General features: G+C 32.1%; 1 long non-coding RNA gene across 1 annotated transcript; it reads right to left on the bottom strand.

The window, feature by feature from the left end:
- Positions 1–6,954: 6,954 nt before the first annotated feature.
- Positions 6,955–9,689, bottom strand: LOC128283745 (uncharacterized). The gene is made up of 2 exons (XR_008274153.1): positions 9,603–9,689; positions 6,955–7,270 (listed from the first exon to the last, which is right to left on the bottom strand). It is a non-coding gene; the product is annotated as an uncharacterized LOC128283745 (long non-coding RNA).
- Positions 9,690–12,494: the final 2,805 nt, after the last annotated feature.

Below are 12,494 nucleotides of genomic sequence, written 5' to 3'. Positions count from 1 at the left end.
TAGAGACTAAATTATAAAAAGTGTAAATGTCAAGGGTAAAATGATAATTTTCCCATTTATGTGTTTTTGGACTAAATTGAATGAAAATATGTTCAAATGAGCTTAATTTGAATATGTTTAGATTAAGAACCAAAGAAATCAGATTTGGATCGAGGGAAAACGAAAGTTGTCGACTAGCTGCCCTGTTTCATTTTGTATCGTCTGAGGTAAGTTTATAAGCAAATAGACATATTTAGTTTTAATTAAATGCAAGGTATATATATACTGAAATGAAATATATGATTTTATTTATGCTAAAGCCGAATGTGAAAGCTTGATTACTATGTTTCCGAATTGGTTTTGACCGAGTTACGATGTCCGAAAGCCGCGTATGAACCTTAGGAGTAGCTAGGATACATATGTCATGACATGGGATTCCGATATATGTGTACGAGTAAAACCATGGCATCGATATGTGATTACGATACATGTGTGCGAGTAAGACCCTGTCTGGGACAGTAGCATCGATATGTGATTACATGTAAGACCACGTTTGGGACGTTGGCATTGTACGATATGTGTGATTATCCGAGTGTCCTATCCAATTCTGAATGGTTCATTGGGCAACGATAAGTTGTGAAAAAATATGAAATTTGAGCTGAAAGACCAGGTAAGAAATAGTCTGTTATCTGTTGAAATGAGGTAAGTAAGCTATTTGATATATGTTACAAATTGTGTGTGATACTAATAATAATTATATGCAAATATGGTATGTGAATTCGACCTTGTAGTTAAATAACTTAATTATTATTAAAATAATTTTTAACATGTGTATATACATATGTGTGACTACGTATATTCGGCTAAATGAGAAGTATGCGTACAAAAATGTCATATTATGTTCCTTGAGCTTATTTGAATTTGTATAAGTATGTTTGATTATATAGTGATATTTTGGCTTAAAAGTTGAATGACATTTGGTTGGTTAGTTTAGGTGAGCATTCAGCCAAGGTAAAAAAAAATGATGTATGGAAATGTATTATTTTATCTCATTTTTAGGTTAAAGGTTGAGCATTGATAATGATAATGTAATTCGGTTTAGCTTTAAACAAGTTGAATATATTATTGAGTTGTTTATTTGCTTATGACTTGCTAAGCTATAATAGTTTACTGTGTGTATTTTGCCTTTGTTTTAAAGTGTAACAGCCAAATTTTTTAGTGGTGTCGGAAACAGTGATTTGAGATCACTAAATCCGATGAGTAAGTTTAGAAATTTTAACAAATAATAATTATAGGCCAAGCGCGAACTTAAAAGAATTATTTTTAATTAGTGAATTTTGCGATTTTAAAAGAATTAATCAGTAAATTTGGTTGAAAACGAGGTATCGAGACCTCAGACGAGAACCGAGCCATAAATATTTTTATAAATATTTATGGAGTGTTATTAAGTTAGTATTAAAGTTTCGTTAGAAATTTTTAACGTTTGGTTAGTCAATTAATTAAAAAGGACTAAATTGAAAATAGTGCGAAATTTGTTAAATTGTGATTAAATAGTTTAAGTGATAAAAAGGAGGGATTTAAAAGGCAATTGGACCCAAATTGTATGGGCTGGACGGTTGGGCAAGAAAATCAGCAAAAAAGACAAGGAGAAACAAGGGCAAAATGGGAAATTTTGCAAATTAAACATATAAAACAAGACAAATTTGAAAAATCTAGAGATATCATCATTTTTCTTCAGTAAAAAGGCCATGGGAGGTCTTAAAGCTGCTGGTTTTTCATACTTTGACATATGTGAGTTCAATTCTTACCCTTTTCTTTGAGATTTTTATATTTTTGTGACTTTTACAATTAGGTCCAAGTGTTTAATTCATTAGTTTTTGATTTTATGAACAAAATTAAAAGCTATCATTGATAAGTGTTAGCTGTTTATGATGAAATAAAATGAATTTGAAGTTTTGATTTTGTTGTTTGATGATTTTATCAAGTAATTTCAATAGATATTGATTTTAGGACCTAATTGTGAAAAAGTTGTGAATTAAGGTTTAGTGTTAAAATTCTGAATAGTTTAGAATGATGGAATAAAATGTTAATTTAGAAAAATTAGCTTAATAGATAGGCTAATTGAGCAAGGACTGAATTGTATGACCTTTGAAATTTAGAGGAAAAATGGTAATAAACATCTTGAACTAAAACAATATTGGACAGCAGAAGTAGACTAACTTTGAAAAATCACCATAAATTGTAGAAATCAAATTAGAAGATTAATAAAATATGAAATTAAAGCTTATTGAGTCTAGTTTTTCATAGAATAAACGGTGTAAGCAATAGATTTATAAATTATGAGATATAATGAATTTTGTGAGACAATGTTAGAATGAATTCGGGTTCCCCTGTTTTGACTTTGGAAAATCACCAAAAATTGGAGAAAATTAATTAGAGTCTCAAATTTATATTCTTAGAATCCTTAATGAGTCTATTTTCAATATAAATCAATGGAAACATTATCCGATTATGTACTGTGATATAATTAATTTTTAGTGAAGAGAGGTCAGAACTGTTGGATAGTGAAACAGGGGAAACTTAAATGAATAAACTGTACTAATTGGCTAAACCAAAAATTCTTAAAATTTTATGGTGGAATGATATGTGAGTTTAGTTTTAGGGAAAATTTACGGATCTTAATTTTGAGCTCTGTAGCTCTAATTATAAATAATTGAGTGACTATGACTCGTGTGAACAGATTGATGTGAGCATTAATAAGTAAATTGTGAAATCGTACTTACAAGAATGTTATATACATTAAGGATGTGGAATGGAGAGGAGGAGGAGAAAAAAATATATATGAATATTCAGTTAGCATGGCTAATTTGCATGTTTTAAGCTCATGGACTAAATTGAATAAAAGTAAAACTTTAGGGGGAAATTTTGTAAAAATGTCAAAAATGACTAAATTGAAGGGAATAAATTGTTTTATTATCTAAATTAATAAATTGAATGAAATTATCAATTTAAGATTGGGTGAAATTTGGGAAAATGGTAAATTACCAATATGCCCCTAAATTTTGGTATTTCTGCAATTTAGTCAGGTAGGTTTGGATACCCTGAATGAGCATGTAAATATGAAAATTTAAGTATTGTATCGTATTTTATATGATATTTTGAATTGAATATATGAAAAGGATGTTACATGAAACATGAAAATGAATACTAAATAATATAAATTAATTGAAATTATTCTGAAAATTTCGGTAATGCCTCGTATCCTATCCCAGTCTCAGGTACGGGTATGGGGTATTACATAAAGATTTTGGATTCAAGTTACAAGCTCGGGGATCGTCACCATAGTCTACCACACTATTGACCACCTTCGGTATTTTATAAGTTGCATTTTGGAACTATGGCATGTATAGGCTGGAACATACTTTTGAAATGTTAAATGTTGGTTATGTATATAAGCCATGCAAAAATTGCTAAACTTTTTTTTTTAAATTCGGTTATGTTAAGTTTGGTTTATGTTCGCTTTAGTTTCATAGTTACGTGCCATGAATGTTTAATGTTTGTGGTAGGTACCATGTGCTTTGAAAATGGTTTGCTTGTTATGTCTAAATTTGGTTTTATATGCTCTTGGTTAAATGTTCATTGAACTTGATTGTTGGTAAATATTACATATGTTTCATGGATAATTTTGGTCGATTAATTGGTATGTATCCTATGTTAAATGTGATCTTTATTTTATGTAAGTTGCGTATATTATACATGTGCATTATTAACATGTTCGGCTATGGTATAATGTATTGAAAACATATATGATTGCTTATTGGATTATATAATATGATTGTATGTGTAAACATGGTTACTATGAAATTGCTGTATGAGTTAGGTCAAGAGTGATAATAAGTAATCAATAATTTAAAAGTTCGAATATTGACCAATATTTGTTATTGAATATGTAATTTAGACATATTAACTAATATATGTAATAAGTGTACCTTTTAATGATGTGTGCTTAAAATAGTTAAATTTACTAAGGTCAAATGCATAAAAATCTAATGTTTAAATGGTATTTGTAGACATTAATGATTATTTACTTTGAATAAAGTATATGCAAATGCATGATTATTACCGTATGAATGCTTTAATTAGTATTAAAGTGAAATGCATGCAAGATTAATTTGCATATGGCCTAAGTCGTATAAGTAATGGTTTAAGATGTGAATTATGGCTTATTAAATTATAAGAATGTGTACATGATTTAGCGGCTATATGCGTAATTACATAAGTGGTAATAGAAGTATGTTTAACCATGTTGGTAATAGATAATGCAGTGCAAATAAATACATTATATGCTGTTAGTAACAAATTGAAATTGGTTGTGACCTGTATATGCAAGGTGTAAATCAATGTATATTCTGAAATGTGAATTGATTGTATTCTTCATTATAAATGGGTTTGACTTGAGAGATTATATATTAATTAATGTTTTGAAATTGTGTTTTTGATTGGGAATTCCTCGTAACCCTAGTCCGGCGACAGATATGGGTTAGGGGTGTTACAGATGGCCATATGTTAGTGGATTTTAAATGTATTAATAAAGGTTAAAATGGTAATTAGATTATTTATGACATATTAGATAAAAACAAATGAAATTATCATCATTTTAGTTCATCCTAGCCGAAAATAAGAAGAATAAGATAGCCATTTAGGTCTTTTGATATTCGGCACACACTTGGCTTGATTGAGGTATGTATTTTGCTCGGTTTTTTATGCTTTCTATGTTTTTATGATCGTTGTTATGTGTTCTAGCTAGCCCATGCTTAAATTTATGAAATTGTTGATGATTTGATGAGATTCCATCGATGAATTCATGAGTTTTGTGATGTTAAATGGTGAAATATGAAAGCTTGGTGATAGATATTCATGTTTTATAATGTGATTTTTGAGAAAAATGTCAATTAGGGGTTAATTTGTGAAAATGTGAAAATGTGGGGTTAAATATGTGAATAAATGAAAAATATGGGTATTAAGGGCACTATGGTAATTCGGCCAAGCATGGGTTAAATTGAATATGGTGAATTTTGTGTATTTGTGAACTAGGGACTAAATTGAATAGATGTGTAACTATAGGGGCTAAAGTGCAAAAATGCCCAAATATGTGATTGTGGATGAAATTGAATGTGTTGGTGATTAAATGGGTTAATTTTGAATACATATAGATCAAAAAAAGAGGAATTCGGATTTAGATCGAGGAAAATCGAAGATTATTGAGTAATCGATCCGATTCGTCAATTCAGAATATGAGGTAAGTTCGTATGCGTAATTTCATTATAAATGCACGTTAAATGCTTTGATATTGCATAAATTATGATTACAATATTTCGAATAAAGTTTAAATGATGATTTCGACACTATAGAGGTGTTCGATGATGAAATCGACTAGTGAAACTTATTAGTTGAACATTAGGTAGAGAATTGGATAGTTATGAAATGTTAAGTTGATATATCGATTTGGCTTCGGGCCATGCATGTTTAATGAGTTGGCTTCGAGCCATGATATTGGCACTTCGAGTGCGAATGATACCTTGATTTGGCTATGAGCCATGGTATAGGTATTCGAAGAGGAGTTACCTTGATTTGGCTATAGGCCATGGTATAGGTACTCCGGGATAAGTTACCTTGATTTGGTTACGGGCCATGGTATAGGTACTATCGATAGAGATCTTGAGTATTCAACTTTTATTTTGAATGGTTCAACGAGTAAAAAATGACGTAATTGAGAAAAATGTTAGTAAGAGGTGGTAAAGGTACGTACGGAACCTATCCACGTATTACATTGAGAAAGATCATTGAGATGGCATTTAATCATGTTTTGAGACAAGATAAAGGTTTGTAGTTAATGTGATTTTGATTTGGTAGTATGAAATTGGTTGAAATCATGTTATGTAATGAATTGAGTAATTCACTTACGAACTTACTAAGCTATAAAGCTTACTGTGTGTTATTTGTCTATTTTATAGATCATCGAAGCTAGTTCGGATTCGGGGATCGTCGGGAAGCGTCATCATAGTATCAATCAACTTTTTGGTACTTTTGAAGTTTTGCATATATGGTATATGGCATGTATAGGCTAGTGTCATCTTAGTATGTTTTGAATTGTGATTATAGCCATGAGATTTGGCTTGTAAATATTGGTATGTATGGCCTTTTAAGTTGGCCTAATGATGTGTTTGATAAATAAGTTATATGATGTACATAATGCTTATGTGGTGATTTGATTATGGAATGTTGAAATGCTAAGTTTTGTGGTATGAAATAGGTGATAAAATGATGAGTTTATGCATTTGGAACTTATGTAAGTTGTGATGATTTTGGCATATTGATTTGGTATGCTTTTGTTGTGGAATTAAGTAATGAATTGGATGGAATTTAAATGGCATAGAATATGTTTGAATTGGCTGATTTTGGTTGCTTATAAATGTCTTGAAATGGTACCATTAAAGTTGAGTTTTGTGCATGAGAAGAGGGTGGCAAATTGGCTTTGCAAATAGCCTATTTTTGTCCACACGAGTAGAGACACGGGCGTGTGTCTCGGCCGTGTACGATACACGGCTATGTCACACGATCATGTGTTCCCTGGGGTAGTCTTACAAATTTAAGTCAGTTTCAAGCATGGGCTAGACACAAGGGCGTGTGGTCAGCCGTATGGCCAAGTCAGCAACCTCCCTAATTTTCACACGGCCTAGCACATGGGCGTGTCTTGTGGCCATGTGGTGAAGTCAGTATGTATGCCCTATTTTGCCACAGCCTAGGACGTGCCTGATGCCGTGTTAGGCACACGGTCTGTTCACACGGGCGTGTGACCTTGAAATGTTTGAAAATTTTCTATGTTTCTCAAAGTTTATGAATGTTATCGGTTTAGTCCCGAACGTCTTTTAAGCATGTTTTAAGGTATCGTAGACTTATATAAGGGACAATGTGTTTATGAAAGAATGAGATATGATGATATATGTGATAAATGTATGAAAGTTGTATGTATAATTGTGTTGTAAATCAGGTAATGCCTCGTAACCCTATTTTGGTGTCGGACACGGGTTAGGGGTGTTACAAAATACACACTAACATTTACATCATATACAAGACAAACTCACATTCAACATTACCAAACACATTTCCACATAACTCAAGCCTATACATGCCATATAACCAAGCCACAAGTGTATAAATACCGAAATCAAAAACCGGATAGTGTGATGCGATCTCTGTCGACTTCCAACCCAAGCGAACGTCCTAATCACTATAAAACATAGAAAAATAACACAAAGTAAGCAATAAAGCTTAGTAAGCTCATATGATATTAAACTTATCTTATTGAATAAGCACATATTAAGCATTTACATATACTATAATATAAATTCATTTGATTTCATCTTTATACCATAATTCCAATCACATAATTAACAAAGCTAGTTTATTTATTTCTTTGCTCGTGTGGATCAATTACATTCTTATCCAATCATTCACATTTACATGTACATAAGCGAATATATATATAAATTTATTCAATCCAATATCAATCACATTTTATTTAGTAAAGATGAATCATGTGAAATATCATCAAATAACGGTATTTCGCATACGATGTGCCATATGTATATTTAGTTAAAACATCTATAACTCATATCTCACACTTCATTCAATTCATACCTCATTATAGCCAAATAAACACATTTTTGGCATGAAACATACTTATACATAAATCTTTCTCATTTCATACACATGATACACTAAGAACTCACCAAATTACATTCATTCGATTCTCATATAGGTTTTGTACTTACCTGTTACACTTAATTTGATTGTACTTTCATTCTCATCTTGACTATGCCCGTTGAACCATTCGGAATCACTAAGGATACTCAGGAATCACACATAAGTTGTACAATGTCATATCCCAGATATAGTTTTACATGTAATCTCATATCGATGCCAATAGCCCAGCTATGGTCTTACACGAAGTTTAGTATCAATGCCATGTCCCAGACATGGTCTTACACATAATATCATACCGATGCCATATCCCAGATATGGTCTTACACATATTCTTATCTTAGTAACCCTAATGTCATGACATTTGTATCCTATATTATTCCTAAGGTTTGTACCGGACTTTCGGACGTCGTAAATCTATCGATTTCGGTTCGTGATCATGACCATTCAACATTCAATTTAATTCAATATTAAATAAGCATTTATAACACAATTTAATTATGTTTATTAGCATACGAACTTACCTCATTTGCTGTAACGACGAATTAGGTCAACTAATCTAATACTTTGTTTTCCCCAGTTATAGATCCGAATCTCATTTTTCTCAATCTATATAATAACAAAATTTACTTATTTAATCATTAATTCATTCAATTTAACACAATTTACACATTTTGGTAAAATTACACTTTTTCCCCTATTATTTCACATTTTTACAATTTAGTCCTTATCACATAAAATCACAATTTCATGCAATTTCATACTATCCATGCTTAGCCGAATTCTTCTTATTGCCTTAGCAGAGCACATTTTCCAAATAATCACACTTTTAATCACATAATTTTAATATTTCACAATTTAATCCCTAATTTGCATTTTCATCAAAAATCACTTTCTAAAATATAAAAATCTAACATCAAATATTCATATTTCACCATTAAACATCAAAGAACACATAAGCTCATCAATGGAAACTATCAAAATCTTCAACAGTTCTGAAATTGAAGACATGGGCTAGCTAGTACTAGTTGCAACGATCTCAAAAACGTAGAAATCATTAAAAACGGAGCTAAAACCATACCTAATCGAGCATTTGAAGTTTGGCCAAACCAAAAGCTTCTCCTCTGACTACCATTATTTCTAATTTCCGGTGGAGAAATGGTGAAAAGATGATGATTTTAATTTGTTTTTATTAAACATTAACTTTATTAACTAATTACCAAAATATCCTTTAAAAACATTAGTAATTACACCAAATGTCACTCCACCATCATCCACTAACTCATAAATGGCCTATTTACCACTTAAGGACCTTTACTTTAATGTTCTATAGCTATTTGACACTTTTATCTAATAGAACATAAGTTTTACGCTTTACGCAATTTAGTCCTTTTTACCGAATGAAGCATTCAAACAGTAAAATTTATTTACGAAACTTTCACACAATAATTTTATCATGCTGTAAACTTTAATAAAATAATAAAATAAATATTTTGACTTCAGATTTCTGGTTCCGAAACCACTGTTTCGATTTGACCCGAAAATGGGTTGTTACAAAATTTCAATTAAGTCCCTAGTAACTCATATTTTTAATTTATTTCACAATTTAACCATAAAATTTCAACATTTCTCAATTTAATCCCTAAATGAAAATTTTATTAAAAATCACTTTACAAATGTTGTTTATCTAACAACAAGCATGCATTTTCTATCATAAAATATCAAAATACACATAGATTCATCAATGGAAAAACCCTAAACCTTTAACATTTTTGCAAAATAGCCCCTGGGCTACCTAGATTAAGCTGCAACGATCTCAAAAATATAAAAATCATCAAAAACGGATTACAAATACATACCTAATTGAAGGAAATAAGATTGTCGACCCTAGCCCTAATTTTCCCAAGAGAATCGGTTTTGATATGTCTTTTGAAGAAGATGAACACAAATAATTATTTTTTTTTGTTTTATTTAATTATCATTTACTTATTAAATTACTTAATTAACCTTATTACTAATCCATAATTTCCAAAATGCCAAACCAATATCATCCATTATCTCACAAATGGGCTAATTCCACATAAGGACCTTCACTTTAATATTCCATAGTTATTAGAATACCACTTTTGCACTTTACGTGATTTAGTCTTTTTTATCAAATTGAACATTCGAATGATAAAATTTCTTAACGAAATTTTACACAATCGTTCTATTATGCTATAAACATTAAAATAATAATAAAATAAATATTTCGACCTAGGATTTGTGGTCCTGAAATTACTGTTTCGATTTGACTAAAAACGGGTTGTTACAAGCGAACTGGAGTTGGTCACCTCAACTAACAAAGTCTTTTTGGCATTAAAAAGTGCCCTGAGTTCAGCAGCTGTCCTTGCCTTGCCAGATTTCAATGAGGCATTTTGCATCGACATAGATGCTAGTAATACTAGTGTTGGGGCAGTCTTGTGACAGAAAGGACATCCAATTGCCTACTTTAGTAAGGCTTTGGGCATCAAGCATTAATCTCTTTTGATATACGAAAAGGAAATGTTAGCTACTCTGTCAGCTGTTAAAAAATGGCATCCATACTTGGTGGCGTGCTACTTTTGCATCAGAATTGATCACCAGACTATGAAATTTCTTCAGATCAGCAGGGCATTACACCTTTCCAACAAAGATGGGTAGCAAAAATGTTGGGCTATGATTTTCAGGTGATTTATAGAAAGGGAAGAACCAACATGGAGGCTGATGGGTTGTCCAAACAACAGATCATTGAGGAAGAATGGTATTGGCAAATGGGGAGTACTTCTATTTTTTCTGAATTATTGGTAAGAGTACAACAATCATGGAAACAAGATTTGAGGCTTAAGAAACTTTGTGATTCTTTGCAACTCTAGTATTCCTCTCATCCAAAATATACATGGGATGGTCAGTTTTTTGAAAAGGAAAGGAAAACTTGTAGTTGGTTCGAATTTGGCACTAAGAAGGGAGTTATTTACTTACTTCCATGAAGGGGTTGCTGAAGGACATTCAAGTACTCACTTAACTAGGCATAGAATGACTAGTGTGCTTTATTGGAAAGGAACTGTTGATATCAAGAAATGGATCAAGGAATGCATAGTGTGCCAACGCTGTAAATACGACACTGCTGCTCAGCCTAGGCTTCTCCAACCTTTGCCTATTCTATCGAGAGCTTTGTCTGAAATCACTATAGATTTTATTGAGGGCCTCTCTTCTTCAAAAGGAAAGGATACTATTTTAGTGGTTATCGATCGACTGACTAAGTATGGCCATTTTATAGCATTGGCTCACCCCTACACAGCTGCTTCAGTGGCCACAACATTCTTGGACAATGTTTACAATCTGCATGGTTTACCTGATGTTATAGTATCTGAAAGGGATCGGGTATTTATTAGTTCATTCTGGTAAGAGATATTTCTCAGGTTGGGGACCAAAATTAAGTTGTCAACAGCTACCATCCAGAAAGTGATGGCCAAGTAGAAGTACTCAACTGTTGTTTAGAGGGATATCTGCGTTGCATGATTGAAAAAGGACCTGGGGATTGGGTTCTTTGGCTATCGTTGGCAGAATGGTGGTACAACTCAACTTTCCACTCTGCCATTCAAACCACTCCTTATGAAGCCTTGTATGGTTAGCCACCTCTTTAACACCTTCTTTATCTAGCTGACTCATCTAAAGTTGACAGTGTGGTTCGTAGCTAACAACTACGAGAAGCTGCTCGACAATTACTAATGTACCATCTTTAGTGTGCTGAAGACTATATGAAGCATTATGCCGATAAGAAAAGAAGTGAAAGAAGTTTCCTAGTGGGTGATTAGGTATATTTAAAGCTTCAACCCTATAGGCAACACTCTTTGAGGAAAATAAAAAATCAAAAGCTTTCTCCTAGATTTTTTAGGCCGTTTTTATTAAGGCTAAGGTGGAAAACGTTGCTTACACCTTGCAACTGCCTGCGGGTTCGAAGGTCCACACTATTTTTCATGTTTCTCAACTCAAACATCATGTGGGTCATCAGCCTATCGCTGCCACTTTACCACCTACAAGACCTGAAGGAATCTTGTTGAAGGAGCCATCTCGAATTTTAGATCGTTGGACTACCAGGAAGGGAATCCAAGCAGTGACTGAGGTTTTGATCGAGTGGGCTAATTCCTTTCCACAGGATGCAAGATGGGAAATCTTGTCTGACCTTAAGCAGCGCTATATGTACTTTGATTGTTGAGGTCAAGGATTTTCGATGAGGGGAGTATTGTTAGGAAAAGAATTGTATGAAACAGTGACGCCACGTCATCTGTATCCCTCTCCAATAGTTTTATGTCACATCAGTACTTTTATCTTGAATTTCAAGATTTTATCTAGAAAAAAATTAAATCTAAATTAAAATATTAAAATTCAGGAAAAATCCTGAAATTTAATATAAGAATACTGATGTAGTATAAAACTATTAGAAAGAGATACAAATGACGTGATGTCACTGTTTCATACAATCATTTCTTAGTATTATTAACGGTGTTTTAATAAGATTTAAAAAAAAATTTATTCTGTTAATGTTTATGTTTAATGTCCAACGCAACGTTTTGGGAGGGGATTTTAATAAAATGAATCATTTTGATTCGTCTTTGTTGAACGCAGTGTTTTGCTTTTGTTGAAACCGCTTTTGCTTTCTTGTCCACGTGGCAATTCTTCTTTTTCAATAAAACATAATCGAGGAAAAAAAGGATGGCTTATTTTTTGGC

Source organism: Gossypium arboreum, chromosome 11, assembly GCF_025698485.1.
Source record: "Gossypium arboreum isolate Shixiya-1 chromosome 11, ASM2569848v2, whole genome shotgun sequence".
Classification (NCBI taxonomy): Eukaryota; Viridiplantae; Streptophyta; class Magnoliopsida; order Malvales; family Malvaceae; genus Gossypium; species Gossypium arboreum.
The sequence above is the reverse complement of the archived record's forward strand: the minus strand, read 5'-3'. Positions and strand labels throughout refer to the sequence as shown.